This window comes from Rutilus rutilus (genome assembly GCF_951802725.1).
Source record: "Rutilus rutilus genome assembly, chromosome: 22".
NCBI lineage: Eukaryota > Metazoa > Chordata > Actinopteri > Cypriniformes > Leuciscidae > Rutilus > Rutilus rutilus.
Window position 1 is genome coordinate 12,210,833 of NC_140227.1, and position 16,291 is coordinate 12,227,123.

General features: G+C 43.0%; 1 long non-coding RNA gene across 1 annotated transcript; it reads right to left on the minus strand.

Annotated features, from left to right (window-relative positions):
• Nucleotides 1-539: 539 nt before the first annotated feature.
• On the minus strand, nt 540-4,645 carry LOC311282155. The gene is made up of 5 exons (XR_014625887.1): nt 4,138-4,645; nt 3,878-3,909; nt 3,481-3,722; nt 2,912-3,076; nt 540-968 (listed from the first exon to the last, which is right to left on the minus strand). It is a non-coding gene; the product is annotated as an uncharacterized lncRNA (long non-coding RNA).
• Nucleotides 4,646-16,291: the final 11,646 nt, after the last annotated feature.

Here is a 16,291-nt window from a genome sequence, read left to right on the forward strand (position 1 = left end):
ATATAAGTCTTCTTCTAAATATATAGGCTATTTTGTCCTTGCATTGTGGCTCAGTCAGTGTCACACCTGAATGAATGGCTAATTATGCAGAGTCATTATGCAGAGTGGGTGGGACTGGGTAATCTAAGGTGTAAACTACTCCTCCCCCTCGCATATTCACTGTAAAACTTTTCACTGTAAATTTACAGTAAAATACTGGCAGCTGGGTTGCCAGCCACATACTGTATTTTTACAGAACTAATACTGTAAACAGCATTTACAGTATTGTACTGTAAAACGTTGTACTGTAAATTTACAGTAAAATACTGGCAGCTGGGTTGCCAGCCACATACTGTATTTTTACAGCACTAGTACAGTAAACAGCATTTACAGTACTCCACTGTAATTACCAAATACAGTATATACCACATAATTTTACAATATTAAACTTGTCTACAGCAATAAATTGTATAGTAGTCACACTATGAAAAAGAAAACAACATTTTCTGGGTTTTAAAACATTTATTTTGGTTAAAAGCAAAGATCAGAAAATTGCCTTCTATGAACATGTTGGCTGAATTTTTTTTAAACATAAAATGCAATTTTAACAATTAACAACAAACAGGTAACACTTAGCACTTAATTAAAGGGATAATTCACCCAAAAATTTAAATTAGCTCATGATTTACTCACCCTCAAGTCATCCTAGGTCTACATGACATTCTTCTTTCAGACGAATACAATCGGAGTTCTATTAAAAAATGTCCTGGCTCTTCCAAGCTTTATAATGGCAGTGAATTGCTGTTTCTGTTTTGAAGTCCATACAAGTGCAAACGAAATCCCATTCAAAGTCTTCAAGTTTTCGCAGAAGTGAGGACACCTGTAGGCTTACAGTGTTCTTTTTTTGCACAACTTGGCCAGTTTTCTTTGAAGTTACTTGTCCTTTCTTTGTTTTTGATCCACGTTCAGGATTGATGTCAGGAAATTGTCTAAAAGGCAGAAAAGAAAGGAAAAAAAACAATGAAATATTATGGACTGAGTTTATATATTTTGACAAAGAGAGACAACACAAAAGATGTGTAAATAAAAACCAGATATTGGTTTTAACGACTAAACTGTTTGGATAAAACTGAACAACATGAAAAAAAAAATGCAATGTTGGATGTTGTGATCAATAACTGATATTTTTTCTGCCCTGGTTAAAATACATCAACTCAATGTGTCTGTTTACATGTGCACTGTCAACTAACTAAACTGGAAGTGGAACTTTCATCCCCTCATCAGGTCCCATCAGAGTATCAGTGGAAAGGCAGCCATAGACTCTGTTTATATAGAGCACACATTGCCAGAATCCAGCCCAAACCCAAAAAAGAAATAATTTAACTTTAATTGCAAGCCTTGCAATGTTTATTGCATACATGACTACATGATAATGTTAAACATGACATTTACCAGACTAAAATGCATGTTTGCACCCAAAAATGAAAATTCGGTCATTATTGCTCATCCTTAAGACTTTCGTTCATCTTCGGAACACAAATTAAGATATTTTTGATGAAATCTGGGAGGTTTCTGTCCCTCCATTGACATCAATGTCATTGCAACTGTCAAAGCCCAGAAAGGTGGTAAAAACATTGGTAAATAGTACATATAACTACAGTGGTTCAACCTTAATATTATGAAGTGACGAGAATACTTTTTGTGTGCAAAATAACCCCAAAATAACGACATTGTTGAATAATCTCTTCTTTTACATGTCATTCTCCTACACTGTTTTGTGAGGATGAGTGGGCCGGAGTGTATTAAAGGATAACTCTTGCCAAAATGCAACCTAGGGTCTTTTTGTTAATCTACCCGAGGCAAACCTTCGTTTAAAAGCATAATTAGGATGGAAACGCCACTTTTAAGTTTTACCGTATTTTCGTTTTCGGTCAAATTGCCTTTTGAATGGGAGTGCTTGTGGCACGACTATGATAGCATCAAAAATCGCTATTTTTTTTTAACACTAAGAAGGCTCGACACAACATGAAACTGTGCTCTCAGTATCACCAGAGACTCTACACATGAACTCCAGCATTGAGAACATTGTTTGTGTACACAGAGTTTACTAAAAAGAAAGATTTTGAACAACTCACGGAAACTGTGTCCGCCTGCATTTTGACAGTCAAAAATAGTCGATCTAATAACTTTATTCTAGAGCTGCTGTAAAGCCAAAACAATCTATGTTACTGTAATTTCCTATTATCACTGTAAAGCTGCTTTGAAACAATCTATATTGTTAAAAGCGCTATATAAATGAAGGTGACTTGACACTGTTTACACTACGTCAACAGCGTAGGAGAATGACGTGATAGAGTAGAGATTGTTGAATAATGTCGTTATTTTGGGGTTTTTTGTGCACAAAAGGTATTCTCATCGCTTCATAATATTAAGGTTGCACCACTGTAGTTACATGGATTATTTAAACAATGTTTTTACTAGCTTTCTGGGCCTTGAAAGTTACAAAGATGTTTCTGTCTATGGGTGGTTCAGAAACCTCTCAGATTTCATCAAAAATATCTTCATTTGTGTTCTGAAGATGAATGAAGGTCTTACAGGTTTGGAACGACATGAGGGTGAGTAATTAATGACAGAATTTTCACTAATCCTTCAACTGAAAACAACTTGCACTGACATATCTGAAATATGTGACTGTCACTGTTTTGTCTCAAGATGCACACCAGTAATGTTTTTTTTTTTTTTTATTAGACATTTTTATAAAAGCTGCTTAAATACCCTAATTTTATTAAGGCCTAGACCTGTCTTAAGCTAAGCCCAGTATGGAAACCAGGGCCATATTGTTCATACCAGTAGTCAACATAATAAATACTGTCAAGACAAGTCACAATTCAGTCTAATATTTATATGAATGGCAAATATGCTAATGACTAACCTCTGAACAAACTCAAAGTGCTGCCTCTTCCTGGTACTGCAAGCTGAAGTTATAGGAGGAGGCAAACAGCGCTGCCAGGCCATGATGAAGTTAGGCTGTGATCCTTTCCACACACACCTTGACCTTCCAAACGTAATGTCCAGCACTGGTTGCTTAGAGATTGACCTGTAATTGAAAAAATAATAATAAAATGAATTAATAAATAATATTAATAATTAAAATAACTATTGTGGGTTCCACTGTGGTTCGATGTAGTTGTCTATCTATTCATAGTTCTATAAATTAACATTTTCACCTAAAAATGTAAATTGATTAGGGTTAGAACGTTAAAACGCACTGCCATATTATTTTGCTTGTTTTAAGCATAAACTCACTAAATTTTGACATATTCTTTCAGAAAACAAGACAATTTTTACTTGTCTATTAAATGCTTCTTCATGTAAGAATTTTATATATCTGGACTGGAAACAAGAAAAAAACACTAATTAAGAAAAATATATTTTGCAGTGGAGTGAGTAAATGATGGCTTTTCATTTTAGGTTTAAACTACCCCTTTAATGTTTACATACCAGGAAATAAGGCGTGGACTCTCTGGCAAGTGTAGATTGCTGGACATCAGCGATGCAAATTCCTGAAACAATTTTTAAAAAGGACAGCACACCCATGATCAACAGAACCAAAACATAAAAAATATTACAGATTAATGAGATTTGTTGAATAATCTCTACTTATCTGCTTGAAGGATAACACCGTCTAACTTCTCTTTGAATTGTAACTTAGTTGTAGGACCATGGCATGGCAATCAGGAATACTACATTTGAAAACAGCTTTAGGAACATGGATTTTCTTGTGCTAGCAAAATTATGACAACGATTCAAAAGCACGATCACAGAACTGACAGCATTTGATAGCATTTTTTTTTTTACCACATAGACTATAACTGTAACACTACTTAAAAGTACTTACATTAGCACTGGACCGTCATCAGATTACAAAGCCTGAAACGAAAAATATATATATCAAAAGCAGGTCATGCAAATAACATGGTATATGTTGCCTATTATGTGAAATATCGAAGTTAACGTTAACGTTACTTGGTAAACAGGTGGAACAGAGTGAATTGTTTGCGCGGCCGCGGCAGAATCAAACCAAATAAGCATTCGTGAAATCAACGTATGTTAGAAATGCGAACGCAAAAAAAAAAATATATATATATATTGGCTTACCGTATCACTCAGTTGTTGAACAATTTTCCATCTTCTCAAACTCTAAATCCCACTAATCGTCACAGGCGCAGGTTATTCAGATGACAAATTCTTCCATCCGTCTTCATGTAAAGTTAATGTCTCCCATTTTCTGCTGCGTCACAGGCAACTAATGTTTGAAACACGAACCGAAGCTCACAAAAGCTTAAAAATTGCTCACAGATTCGCAGACACTGTTTATCTTGATAACAGGAATGATTATTCTGTTCAGTTGAATCCCGCTGACAAATCAAGTTTGCCTGTAGTAGCTACTGTCTGCTCGCGTCACATTTGAACTGAATTGAGCGCGAAAGAAATCAATCCCACAATGCAGTGCTTTTACAGTATGATACTGTATTACGAATTTATCGGGTTGAAAACAGAAATGTGCTGTATATTTACAGCTGTTCTGTAAAAGATACAGCCAAATACTGTATTATGGAAATACAGTACAATTCTGTAGGAAATTCGCTGTAAATTTACAGTAAAGTTTTACAGTGTTGGCTTTCCAAGCAAAACCTGTTTTACACCATTTAAATCAATGTATTTTTTTTTGTGAACGATAAAGCAAGACTATTTTCACATAATTTTGAAGCTAGAACTCGAAGAGAAAACATCCATTAGTCAAAAGTCTTGTGGGCACATATTTTGTATGAGTTTTGTGGTCTTATTTCAGCAACTTTCATTTTTATTTTTTTAAATAACCACGCATAAACATTATTCTCTCAAAAATACAAACATCTACATACATGTTGCTCGCATATTATGGTAGGCCTGTTTGTGCTATATAGAGTGAATTTACACCTTTGCCATTAACATGTTTATAAATAACTGAAAAAAGCACAAATGTCAGAGCATGTCAGAACATCTCAAGGGCCCCAAAAACAGCTTGGTCCCCAGAGGGTTAACAAGCCATGGTTAATTTGCTCTGCCCTTAGGATTGCAAGTGTCCTGGGACACTTGGGTGTGAGTGGGAACCCACTGCTGAAACTTGGCCCTGGTTTGTCCTCATGGATGAGTGTTGGGACAGAGGCATTGCACCAACATTGCCGTGTTTGCCTCATTGCCTCAATCCCTGAGGACACATCAGGGCAGAGTTCAGCAGTGGGTGCCCACGGTGAGGAGGAGCCAGGGGTAGCACCACCAGCACCTGCACCACCAGCAGCAGCAGCACCAGCAGGAGCACCACCACCAGCACCAGACAGAGAGAAGACATGCAACTACAGAGAGAGGCAGAGGTGATGAGAGTAGGGAGAGGATGGACAGGCTGTTTTCTCTTCTTGAGAGAATGAGTGAATATTATTATTTTTTTCTATATATTTTTTAAACTTTTTTTCTCCTATTTTTTTTAAAAGGAAAGAAAAATTCTGTACATTATTTATTTGTATGCAACTTTAAATGTGTAAATAAAAGAGAATGAATTGTTCTGGACATTGTTTATTTTTGTTATGACGGTCATAATGTCTACATGAAACAAATTCTTCTATACCTTTTTTTTTATTTTAATTTTTTATAAAATTGTTAAATGAAAATAATTTGTTCTATTGGCTATGTAAAAGTACTTTTTCCAACTATTTACAACATATGTTAAACATATCAAAATCAACATAAACATTTAAATTTACAGTACATAAAATAAGAAAAAATGATGTAGACTTTTATTGAGCTGAGCAAGGAGGCCCTGGTGGTGCTGGACCGGGATGGGTTGGTAAGACCCTGGTAAGGCCTCTCTGCTGGTGGGACATCATCTGGGATTGTCTCCAGGGTGTTTGAGTGCATATTTCCACTATCCACTAAGTTGTCTACCAACAGGTTTGCAGGGCTGACTCAATCGACGGCTGCCATTTCACTGAGATTTTTTTCAGAAAGAGTACATTTCTGAAAAAAAGTAATTTTAACTATTAATACCGCATTGGGGAAAAACTACAGCTGCGTCCCAAATGAAGGGCACATCTGAAGCGCTCGGATGGTCTATCCTACGGAGGAATTATTCTTGTCGCCTGGCAACTGTGACAGCTGCCGATGACGAGCGGGAGTATATTCAATATTCAATATTCGGTTTTATATTCAAACAGGGTTGAAAACCTGTATGTTCACCATGGTCCATTTGTGTACATAAAAAAAAAAAAAAAAAAATGCACTAGCCTACAAAATCGCATCAAGGTAAGTGAACATTTGAACCTTTGAAAAAAAAAAATATATATATACACTCACCTAAAGGATTATTAGGAACACCTGTTCAATTTCTCATTAATGCAATTATCTAATCAACCAATCACATGGCAGTTGCTTCAATGCATTTAGGGGTGTGGTCCTGGTCAAGACAATCTCCTGAACTCCAAACTGAATGTCAGAATGGGAAAGAAAGGTGATTTAAGCAATTCTGAGCGTGGCATGGTTGTTGGTGCCAGACGGGCCGGTCTGAGTATTTCACAATCTGCTCAGTTACTGGGATTTTCACGCACAACCATTTCTAGGGTTTACAAAGAATGGTGTGAAAAGGGAAAAACATCCAGTATGCGGCAGTCCTGTGGGCGAAAATGCCTTGTTGATGCTAAAGGTCATAGGAGAATGGGCCGACTGATTCAAGCTGATAGAAGAGCAACTTTGACTGAAATAACCACTCGTTACAACCGAGGTATGCAGCAAAGCATTTGTGAAGCCACGACACGCACAACCTTGAGGCGGATGGGCTACAACAGCAGAAGACCCCACCGGGTACCACTCATCTCCACTACAAATAGGAAAAAGAGGCTACAATTTGCACGAGCTCACCAAAATTGGACAGTTGAAGACTGGAAAAATGTTGCCTGGTCTGATGAGTCTCGATTTCTGTTGAGACATTCAGATGGTAGAGTCAGAATTTGGCGTAAACAGAATGAGAACATGGATCCATCATGCCTTGTTACCACTGTGCAGGCTGGTGGTGGTGGTGTAATGGTGTGGGGGATGTTTTCTTGGCACACTTTAGGCCCCTTAGTGCCAATTGGGCATCGTTTAAATGCCACGGCCTACTTGAGCATTGTTTCTGACCATGTCCATCCCTTTATGACCACCATGTACCCATCCTCTGATGGCTACTTCCAGCATGATAATGCACCGTCACAAAGCTCGAATCATTTCAAATTGGTTTCTTGAACATGACAATGAGTTCACTGTACTAAAATGGCCCCCACAGTCACCAGATCTCAACCCAATAGAGCATCTTTGGGATGTGGTGGAACGGGAGCTTCGTGCCCTGGATGTGCATCCCACAAATCTCCATCAACTGCAAGATGCTATCCTATCAATATGGGCCAACATTTCTAAAGAATGCATTCAGCACCTTGTTGAATCAATGCCACGTAGAATTAAGGCAGTTCTGAAGGCGAAAGGGGGTCAAACACAGTATTAGTATGGTGTTCCTAATAATCCTTTAGGTGAGTGTATATATATAATCAATATATTCCATCAATCAGATCTAAAGATATTCATCATGGCGTTCTAACACAAAAAATACCTCAGAAGCACCTATCCTAGTATATACTCATGAAGCACTCGCGTTTGGTTTTCACTTATAACTTCACGAAGCATGCACATATCGTAGAAAAATTTTCAGCAGACTCGCACGATTAAAAAGAGCCCAAACTCAGCAAAATCCATCACTCAGATCTAAAGATATTCCTCATGGAGTTGTAACATGAACCCCCACAGGCGCACATAGAGCACTTATTATAGATGTAGCACTTATGTCGCGTTTTAACTCATAACTCAATGAAGCATGCATCAATTGTGGTAAATGGCACATCATTATTTTCAGCAGACTGGCACGATTAAAAAGAGCCCAAACATTCCATAATCCATCACTCAGATCTAAAGATATTCCTCATTGCGTTCTAACACAAAAATACCACAGACGCACCAAGGAAGTAGCAATAGCAGTGATTTTGATGTGACGTTTAAGCTCATAACTCAATGAAACGAGTTATCTTTGAAAAAACGAACATCTTTATTTACAGCAGATTCTCGCGATTACAAAGAGCATACAACATAATCCATTGCTTTGATCACGAGATATTCCTCACAAAGTTATGCATACTTGGCTAAAAAACAAGTCTCTCATCTTTCCGGGGTGCAAAGTCTTTTCCAATTTTCCCGGAACCATCCGTGCTCGTTTTCAAACGTGGAATAACACAAAATATATATCATCTTAAAGCTTAGAATCTCAGCTTTTTAAAGCATCCAACCACTTCGATCAACTCTGAACGAGTGCTGACTAGTCGCTCTAAACCGGAGTGCACCGCCCGCGGACGCCACCTAGCTGCGAAAATATTCATTATCATATTTTTCAAAAATATTGCCTCGATTAACACAAAATTGGTGTCATTTGAAAGCTTAGAGTCTTATCTTTACAGTGAATGTAGCCAATTTGAAAAACTCCTAAGTGTTGCTTAGTTATTTGCTGATAAATATATATATTTTTTCATAATCTATAAAATACTTTTTTGTACTATGTACTGCAATGTGTCAAAAACATCATACATCTCATGAAACATTCAAAGATCGTTGAAAATGGCACTTCATTTTTTACAGCATATTAATACAATTAAAATGAGCCCAAAATGAACTTAATCTATTGCTTTTATGACAAGATATTCTTCATGGTGAAACAATATAAAAAATGCCCATGAGGGGAACAATTTGGTTCCAAATGCTGTATCTTTTGATTCCTTTATCCAATCACCACAACATTTTATCCAGATGCAGCTCATATGTAGAGGGACTTCCCCAAAAAAGAATTATCCTCCAACCTTATTTCCTTCCTGAGTTATTCCATGTCAAATAAGAAAGATATGCATTATCATTATAAAAATTATATATATTTCCTGTCTTTTATCAGCAGTTTCTCGGCAGGAGAATGTCCAAATGTAATGTAATTTATATTTTCAAAACATTTGAAAAGTGTTCTTTCAAAAGATACCTACCTTTTGACTCTCCTTGCTACAGTTTTGAAGTTATGAGTCTTTAGTTTTGTGTATGTCACTCAGAAAACGTCTCGGTTACGTATGTAACCCTCGTTCCCTGAGTACAGGGAACGGAGACGTGTCGTCGGGGGAGTTCCCTGACGAATTGGGATCCCTAATAAAACGCCATGGTGCTGGCCCCTTCCAGTGCCCAAGCTACCCTGCAGCAGTTTCTTGAATAAGTTGCGGGAGCTAGCTAGGGAATCACACTGCTGTTCCGCAAGACCCGCTCAGTGGATATTGGAAACACTGGGAAAGCGTGCCCGACCCCAAGGAAAATAATAAAAAAGGAGGGGGACGCTGCAGAGGCTGAGGCCACCTAGAGGAAGGCCCACAAATACACACATGTACTAACCACGTAGGGTAGTGAAACATATGGCAGTCCTTGAAGGTAGTCCCAGTCCAGAGGAGTGAGGAGCGTACTCAACAAGGACGACAGAATGAGTCTGTCAAGGGGAAGACACGGCTGAACTGCACGTGGCAATCATGGGTTGCCGCAGGGACCACTGGAAAAGACACCCAGTCTACTAGCGACTCCTTACTGAAGGTAGCCGACCTGGTGCCGGCGGTCCGCAACGCCTGGCACCGGAGGGGGTGATGGAGGAACTCACGAGGATAGCCGTTTGCTGGGTAACCAACGGAGCAAAAAGACGCACGTATCCGCTTACGGAGTGGCGTAGCAAGCCGACACAACCCATTACCTCGCACCACTGGCCGTAGCGAGTACTCGGGAGGAAATAGGTTCCACACGTAGGCTAGCGAACGTGTTCGGTGTCGCCCAGCCCGCAGCTCTACAGATGTCTGTCAGCGAGGCACCTTGAGCCAAAGCCCAGGAAGCGGCAACACCTCTAGTAGAGTGAGCGCGCAACCTGAGAGGACAAGGCTCACCAGAGACTCATACGCTCGGGTGATAGCATCCACTAACCAGTGAGCTAACCTCTGCTTCGAGACAGCCTTCCTCTTCTGCTGGCCTCCGTAACAGACAAAGAGCTGATCTGAGGTCCTGAAGCTTTGCGTTCTGTCAATATAAACCCGCAGGGCGCGGACGGAACAGAGAAAAGCTAGGGCTGGGTCTGCCTCCTCCTGGGGCAGCGCTTGCAGGTTCACTACCTGATCCGCGAAGGGAGTGGTAGGAACCTTGGGCACATATCCGAGCCGGGGTCTCAATACAACGTGAGAAAGGCCCGGCCCAAACTCTAGGCACGATTCGTCGACCGAAAAAGCCTGCAGATCCCCGACCCTCTTGAAAGAGGCCAATGCTAACAGGAGCGCTGTCTTAATGGACAGGATATTAAGCTCTACTGTCAACAAAGGCTCAAAGGGAGGACTTTGAAGAGCTCTAAGTACCAGAGCTAACTCCCAAGAGGGTACAGAGTGCAAAACACGAGGTGGATTTAACCTCCTAGCACCCTTAAGGAATCTGATGATCAGGTCGTGCTTCCCCAAAGACTTACCTTCTACTGCATCGTGATGTGCGGCTATTGCGGCAACATACACTTTGAGGGTGGAGGGAGACAGCCTTCGCTCCAACCCATCTTGCAGGAAAGAAAGCACGACTCTGATCGGGCAAGTTCGGGGGTCCTCCTGACGGGAGGAACACCATTCGACGAACAGGTTTCACTTCAACGCATAGAGGCGCCTAGTAGAGGGGGCTCTAGCGGATGTGATGGTGTCTACCACTGCCTGTGGCAGGCCATCTAGAACCTCCGCGTCCCGTCCAGGGACCAGACATGGAGTTTCCAGAGGTCTGGACGCGGGTGCCATAGAGTGCCCCGTCTCTGAGAAGGAGGTCCTTCCTCAGAGGAATCGGCCAAGGAGGGGCTGTCGAGAGGAGCATGAGTTCCGTGAACCAAGTCCTGGTGGGCCAATACGGCGCCACTAGAATGACCTGCTCCTCGTCCTCCCTGACCTTGCACAGGGTCTCTGAAAGAAGGCTCACTGGGGGAAACGCATACTTGCGTAGGTCCCGGGGCCAGCTGTGAGCCAGGGCGTCTGTGCCGAGGGTCCCCTCAGTCAGGGAGTAAAACCACTGGCAATGGGTCGTGTCTAGAGAGGCAAACAGGTCTACCTGTGCGATTCCGAAGACACTCCAAATCAGCTGGACCGCCTGGGGATGGAGTCGCCATTCTCCTGGCAGGGGAGGCAGCCGTGAGAGCTCGTCTGCCACACGATTGAGCTCCCCTGGAACATGAACGGCACGAAGCGACCTCAGATGCTTCTGACTCCATAGGAGGAGGTGGGAGGTGAGTCGCAACATGCGACGGGAGCGTAGACCACCTTGATGGTTGATGTACGCAATGGTCGCAGTGCTGTTCGTACGGACCAGTACGTGCTTGTGTCTGAGAAACCCTTGAGGCGACACAAGGCTAGGCGTACTGCTTGCAACTCTAGGCAGTTGATGTGCCAATGCAGCTGGGGCCCCGTCCACAGACCTGAGACTGCATGCCCTTTGTACGTGGCCCCCCAACCCATGGCAGAGGCATCTGTGAAAACCACAGCATGCCTGGAAACCTGGACTAAGGGCACTCCGGCCCGAAGAATGCAGGATCCGACCATGGGGAGAAGGTTTGGCGACCTTAGTGCGGGGTTACTTTGACCCGGAACGTGCCGCTCTGCCATGCCCACCTCGGGACTCGATCGTGAAGCCAGCGCTGAAGCGGTGTCATATGTAACAGGCCGAGCGACGTTACTGCGGCTGCCATATGCCCCAGGAGCCTCTGAAATTGTTTCAGTGGAACCGCTGACCTGCCTCGAAAGGACCTGAGGCAGGTAAGCACTGACTGGACGCGTTCCTCCATGAGGCGCGCAGTCTGGGCGACCGAGTCCAGTTCCATACCAAGATAAGAGATCCTCTGCACGGGGCAGAGTTTGCTCTTGTCCCAGTTGACCTGAAGCCCCAACCGGCTGAGGTGCCGAAGCACCATGTCCCTGTGATCGCACAACACATCTCGCGAGTGGGCTAGAATGAGCCAGTCGTCGAGATAGTTGAGAATGCGAACGCCTTGTTCTCTCATGGGAACAATGGCCGCCTCCGTGACTTTCGTGAAGACACGGGGCGACAGGGCCAGCCCGAAGTGTAGGACTTTGTACTGATACGCTCGACCCTCGAAAGCAAACCGTAGAAACGGTCTGTGTCGAGGAAGAATCGAGACGTGAAAGTACACGTCCTTCAGGTCGATCGCTGCAAACCAATCCTGGGGACGGATGCATTCGAAAATGCGCTTCTGCGTGAGCATTTTGAACGGGAGTTTGTAGTGGTGTCAACAATAATCGATTCGGCGATGCATCGCAATGCGGGGCATGCACGATTCAGCATCGATGCGGCAAAGTGCCATAATCGATTATGTCACTGTTTTAGGGGTGTAACGGTACGCGTATTCGTACTAAACCGTTCGGTACAAGGCACGCATTTTCAAACCGAACGGTTATTTCAAATGTAAGCGCGTCGCGAGCGCGCTCATAATGTAGACGCTGGCGCGACCACAACATCAAATGGCAAACGCAATGTAAGCGGAACGAAACTGAGCTACTCGTGACGGACTGTTTATCAGTTGGACCATGCAACGCAGCGCGAGCCGATCTTATACTACACAACGCTAAGAGATCCAGTAAAGAAAGCATTTGAACTCGCCACTAAAGTAATAACATCGCTGCGAGATCTAGTGAGAAACATTCACATTTCTCCGTTATTAACGGATCAAACAGCGCTGACGTGGAAACCAGGAAGAAACATTGTGACATGAATGAACTATCCAGTGTCCACAGATCTGCAATATTCACCATGGATTTACTGTAGTAACATTAACTGCAACTTTGGAAGTTTGGCAGGAATAGTAGGCTATAATGCTTTCAAGTAACGTTATGTCGGATTTATTTCGACATTATGAATAACATTGCTGCCCTCAAATGTTAATCTGAACTAAAATAAACATTTGTTTATAAGCACAAAATATTACATTTAATTTTTTTCAAGGAGCTGTTTTGTTTTATATGCTCCTACGAAGAGTCAATTATAGCTCCATCATTGCTCAAAGAAAAAAAAATTCATACTTTATGATGTTAGTTCTAATAAAAAAAGAATAAAAAAAAAAATCAAGGAAATTTCTCTGGCATTTCTTTCTTTTTGCTGTATCGAAAACGTACCGAACCGTGCCACAAGTGTATCGTATTGAACCGAACCATGAATTTTGTGAACCGTTACACCCCTACACTGTTTATTTTCTGGCCTTGAGTTGGACAATAAAGTTGAAATTTAATTTCAAATGGTTCTCAAGCAGAGAGAAGAGAAACATTTCTCATTCAAAGCACTGAAAGCAGTGATTTATGCTTTCTTTTTCAGGTTTGAAAATGCCATATCCAATACCCTGTACCATTCAATTTTATTTTATTTAATGACATTTATGTCAAAGATACAGGAGAGTGATAATACACACATAGCAGCCAATAAAATCTGTTGTTCAATATCTGACTGCTTGTATTGCCTCATGACTGATGAAAATTTTGCCTTGTTGTGTGCAGTAGAATTCTGATGCATCGCAATGCATCGTAGAATCGAATTGAATCGAATCGTTACCTGGTGAATCGTAATCGAATCGAATCGTGAGGGCAGTGCCAATGCACACCCCTAGGAGTTTGTGCAGGGCCCGAATCAAAACTCGCAGGTCCAGGATTGGTCGTAACCCACCGCCTTTGTTGGGTACAATGAAGTAGGGACTGTAAAACCCGACCTCATCTCGGCAGGAGGGACCGGCTCGATCGCGTCCTTCGCCAGCAGGACGCAGATCTCTTTCCGCAAGACAGGGGCATCCACTGACCGCACACGGGTGAAGTGGATGCCTCTGAACTTGGGAGGCCGGCGTGCAAACTGAATTGCATAGCCGAACCGGATGGTACGGATAAGCCATCGGGACGGACCCGGAAGCGCTAGCCAGGCTTCTAGAGACCGTCCCAACGAGCCAATCCGAACCACCGGCGTACCCGCGGAGGGGCAGCGAGGTGGAAGACAGGGACCCGGCTCTGGTGGCGTTGTAGCGACCGCGAGTGGGGTCTGGGCGTTTTAACTTGACACCAACCTGCTTCCACCGGGGGGCAGACGGCAGAGAAGGCCCGTGGGCATTCTGCTGCGGGCTGCCCAGTGGCGAAGGGAGGGGGAGAGACGAGGAACGAGGCCCTGACTCCTCGTGTCCTGGTCTCTGCGCCTCCGGGCCCAGCTGCAAGCTGGGGAGAGGGGAACGGGAGTGGCGCAGCTCGGGGGCGGCGCGCACTGCCATTCTGACCCCCTCGGACGGAGGAGACTGGTCTTATTTTACTGAAGTCTCGACCGTGAGGGGAAACGAGGAGCGAGGCCCGGGGGCATCGAGTCCTGGTTTCCGCCTCACCCAGCGAGAGACGAGAGTGACAAGGCCGTAGCCCTCACTGCCATCTGAGCGCTGGGGTCCGTGAGCGACTCAGAGGAAGTGGACTGCTCAAACTTTGGGTACCGCTGACTGGATGACCAGCGGCGGAACAGAAACAAAATTCTCCGCCCGGCCCTCCCCCGGGGGAAGGAGTGGTGATGACACGCACTCCCGAAGAGCAGATCGTCACATACTCTGGGTCGCTCCTCTCAGGGTCATTTCCCTTCCTTTTGCTGGGGGGAAACGAACTCCGAGCGGGCTGGTTTTGAGGTGCTTCTGGACCACCAGTGTGGACATCGTCTGACCGAGGGCCAGCGTTGTGACTAATCACGGTCAGTCACTAAGCGCAGCTCCACCCCGAGTCAGAACTACCCACGTGCAGTGAAAGTGCAGGGGTAGTGAGAGAGGAAAAACTTCTGCAGATTTAGGCATGTTTGGCTTGCCATATTGGCACCAAAATGCTTCCATACTGCCAAAAATTTTCACACACATCCAGGCACTTTAGAATAGCCCAGGAAAGTGTGGCTGTCAAGTCTGAATCTTCAGCATGAGAACACACCATTATAGTAGGAACTCAGCATCATTTTCAGAGTATAACAGCCCTCTCTCCGATGTAGCAATCGACATCTGTCCTCCCCTGGAGCCTCCCCTGCTTGGTCCCTCATGAGAAGGACCAGAATCACATCCGAAAGCCTCGATGACACACGTACGGCACGCTGAGTGGCTCAAGTCTTTACGAGAAAGAGGAGACAAACAACGTGCCGACGTGGTCATGCACTCATGAGAGAACATGAACCACCCACGAACGCAGTCTCAACACGCTGATTAGGCATGTGAAACAGTGATCGTGGCCGTCAACCTATGGCGTTCCGATCGGCTCTTTATTATGACTTTGCTACATGCACTCGTCTCAATTAACGTCTCACTCAACGTCTTATTTTTTTTTTTTCTGCTATTTATTCCATTCATTTTAAGACGCAGACGTGACGCAGACGTCACGCAGACGTCACGTAAATCACGCGTGGCAGTGAAGTGTCCAGTCAGACGTCACGCGTCATTCACGTGTGGCAGTGAAGTTTTTTTTTTTTTTTTTCTCTAACACGTATTTAACACGTATTTAACACTCGACTCAGCACAGCTCAGTGCAGTGTGCCAGCGGTTGCGATCGGTTCTTTAATATGACTGTGCAACATACACTCGTCTCAATGAACGTGACACTTGCGTCTGTCTTATAACATGACGTCTGCGTCTGTGATTTATATATTGGATATTGTGTGTGTGTGTGTGTGTGTGTGTGTGTGTGTGTGTGTTGTTTAACCCACATTTTGAGGGCCAAATGCCCCCTACAAAGATAGAAATATGAAGAAACAAACTTGATATAGGCTATTGCATTTTTATAGCTTATTGTTAGGGTTGTTATTGTGTTTTTAATTTTTTATAGTTTTAAAAGGCCTAGGCTACAGCACTTTGGTAAACTAGAAAACAGACAACTCGATCGTGCAAACACTGTTTCTGTAGATCCTTTAAATAGAAGAATAGAATTGAAAAATAGGCTATATTTTTTATATATAAGTCACCTGTGGTGAAAAAAAAAACGACTGTAAACTTTTTTTTTTAAATAGTTTGTAAACTATTATTTGACTTTTTGTTTATGACGTTTTGCCCCTTTATTAAACATTTAAAATATTCACAAATTAATATGGATTTTCTTTTTAGATTTTACTGGTTTTCTAAGGC